The sequence below is a fragment of the Cibotium barometz genome, chromosome 4, assembly GCF_041138505.1.
Source record: "Cibotium barometz isolate CiBa-2024 chromosome 4, ASM4113850v1, whole genome shotgun sequence".
Lineage (NCBI taxonomy): Eukaryota > Viridiplantae > Streptophyta > Polypodiopsida > Cyatheales > Cibotiaceae > Cibotium > Cibotium barometz.
The window spans coordinates 34,308,863-34,312,584 of record NC_141049.1 but is presented as its reverse complement, the minus strand read 5'-3'; positions in this window follow the sequence as shown (position 1 = coordinate 34,312,584).

Here is a 3,722-nt window from a genome sequence, read left to right as displayed (position 1 = left end):
TCCTCAAAATTTTTGTTTGGCTATGGATATGTTATTAAATATAGATTAAAAAACACACACACACACATGTGCACATGTATGTATTCACACACACACACACTCCCATGCACCCACGCATGCATGTATGCACGCGTACGCGTATGTGTACGTGCACACGTACACATACATACGCATGAAAGCGTGCACAGGCACACACACATATATACATACATGCATGCACTTTGTTGGTAACCATACCTCTCCATAGGTTTGATAAAAAAATAGGTGTGCTAAACATGTTGATTTCTTCTTGTAGAAAGGAAATCCTAGTAAAGTTTTATAGAGATATAATGAAGGTTATGAATATGTAGAGTAAGTATATTCCTTTTTGGCTATATGGTGGGATTACCTTAAACATATGGCATTAAAATCAATAAGATAGATGGAAGAATGTAGAGATATAATGAAGGTTATGAATATATAGAGTAAGTATGTTCCTTTTTGGCTATGTGGTGGGATTACCTTAAACATATGGCATTACAATCAATAAGATAGATGGAAGAATGCTAATGATAGGAGGCAATGCATGCTGAAGGATAGGCACGAGAGGACTATTTTTAAAGAACATATGGAGACACGCATTGAGTTGGGGTTCACACAATGGAGACACACATTGAGTTAGGGTTGCATGGAAACACACATTGAGTTGGGGTTTGTTGAATTTGCAACAAGGTGATGAGATATGGTGGATCAAATACAAGAATCAACATGATTAGCAAGTAATTAGAAGGTGATTAAGATAAGATTAGTGCACAATTAATCTAATAGTATAATGTAGTCATGGATACTAAAAAACTAGCGAATTCCATTAGGTCAATGCCTCAATTTATAGCTTTTACATCTACAAGGTGCCAAGCATCTAATCCCATTGATTTCTCCTTGATTTGTGCCGCCTCCCCTATATCTAGGGGCACCTTTTCCTAGAATCTTTCCACACCCCTATATTCAGTCATGCTACCCTTGACTCTCTCATTCAGTAGATTCTTCTCACCTTTTCACTGCTACCCACTCAATTACAGACTCCCTTTTATAGTCTCTAGCTAAGGGCTTGTTCCCGCACACACCCATTCACTTGCATATTTCAACAGGGTTTACACAATGGAGATACACATTAAGTTATGGTCTTAGGCCTCGTTGTATTGCCTAGAGACACATATTGAGTTGGGGTCTTTCTCCATTGTTGTATTGAGTTAGTGCAAAAACATGGAGTTTTGAATGAAAGTGGATGTCTTTAGAATCCACCCCTCTTTTTTCATGTATCCATTGAGTTAGTGCACAAACATGGAGTTTTGGATACGAGTGGATGTCTTTAGAAAAGCCATCCATGTATCCATTGAATAAAGTGATATTACCTTCCCCTTATGTTTCCTTAACCTTACAGACAATGGTGAGTATTTGGAGTTATGTTTCCTTAACCTTACATATAATGGTGAGTATTTAGAGTTAAGCAAGTTTGTGGTTCATTTTTATCTTTTGAAGTAAAGGATTTAGACTTACTTCTAGCAGAACTATAACCGAATAAGGGGGAGTTATGTTTCCTTAACCTTAGAGTTAAGCAAGTTTGTGGTTCATTTTTATCTTTTGAAGTAAAGGATTTAGACTTACTTCTAGCAGAACTATAACCGAATAAGGGGGAGAGAAAAGAAGTAAAAGTGTTAGGAGTGCCAAAGGATGTGTTGGGTTTATTTCTTGGGGGAGATGAAGAGGATTCAATATCTATGCAAGGGTTCAGCAAAGCATTTATAAGCTTAATGCCTTTAAATTGTCCATAGCTAGTAAGTATGGTACCTGGCTCTGTTCCTTCGAGTTCAATGATCACATCCAACACAATCTATATAAACTGTAAGAAGGAAATTTATGCTAAAACCAAGTTCCTAGCTTGTCCACCAAGCTAAGAACATAGAAGTGAAAGATGGAAGACCATCGGCTTATCTGGAAACAAATCCTCTACGTGATTCAAAACAAACCATATAGCATGGTCAAACCATATTATACTTGTCACAGGGTGCATTAGGATTAAGAAATTTGCATGCACATTTTAGATAAGGTCTATGAATATTCCATATAGTTTTTGAGTAATAATATGTATTAGCTTTGGAAAAGGTCATGATACCTTCCTAAAGGGCATGCACTGAACCTAGCCAACAATATATATATATATATATATTAGAGATTACTTACTCTCACGCTTATTTTAGAAGCCAGCCTCATATACAATTAATACATCGTTTAATCATTAATTCAAGAGAATACATAGCACCTGTACCCATTAATTCAAAAGACAACATAATACACAATTTAAAGCATGGGACAAAATTTCAAAAACAACCACACGACAAGTCCCCACAGGTAGCTGATATTAAAGGTCCATTGCCTTACATGTATTAGGGCTAACATTCACAAAAATCAGAGGAGAAAAATCAGAAACTTTTTTTAGAATTTATATGCGTGGCATGCAAACAACAGGATGCGCATGCCAAAGTATTCATACCCCAAGAAAAACCTTTAGATGGGATTCATAAAATCGCTCTCCCATAAGTACCTGACCTTCATGAGAGCAAAGTACGTATGTATTAGAAATCAAAGGGTTCATTAATCACAGGTTGTAAGAGCCCTTTGCATGACATGCCAATGCGTTACTAGGGCAAACCGATGCAATCTTCAAAGAAATATGACCAAAACTAGAGTCTATATGGAGCATGCAACATCAAGATGTGTAAGCCCTAACATCAAAATTTAAAATATCATCAGGTACCGTTAATCATTGATTTTAATAATTCTTTGCATGACATGCGTATGCTAGGGAAAACAGTAGCAATATTCAGAGACATAAGAACATAACCAAAATCTATATAGATCATGCGACAACAAGATGCATATGTCCAAAAATCACAGAGCCTTTGTGCTTGTAATCAGTAAAAGGGATAAGTAATCATTATCCCATGCGATAAGACTGCCATTAGTAGCATAGACAATACATCAAACCCTTACAGAATAGTAAGTACCTGACAGGATAAGCTCCTAACTGAAGCAAGAACGATGGACATGGCCGGAGAAAAACTAATAATGCATAATACAGGCTAAGTGAGTTTGTGTAACTCACCCCATATGGTGTCCATTTTATAGTCAAGGTCGAGCAGAGGGTGCCAGCTACCACCATGAGCTTTCATGAAGAATCAGCATGTGCAGAGCAATTATGCGCATGTAGCTAGAGTAGCCAATGTAATAGCCAGAGGCGCGTAGACCCCATTATGGTAATAAAGCCAAAGATATTATAGCCAAGTTAAAAGCCCTTGATAATGGTTATAAAAAAAAACTCTCGAGTCGGTTATGTTAACATAGCAACATGTGTGTGTGTGTGTGTGTGTGTGTGTGTATATGTATGAATGTACGTATATATGTGTGTGTGTGTGTGTGTATGTATCAAATTTCTTACTTACATCATATGAGAAGTAACAACCTTCCCAGGGTGCTCCGCCAAATGCTAGTGGTCATAAAAGACCCACTCACACACATGTACATCCTAGAGATAGCATAGGCTACCTCCATTAAGTCTCAACTACACATATTCCATGATGAAACGATGGAGTGTCTATGTAGACAATATGTAAATCATCTAGCACCAACTAGAAAACTTTCAAACCTGTATATAGGGGCACAACACTACTCTCCCCAAACTATCA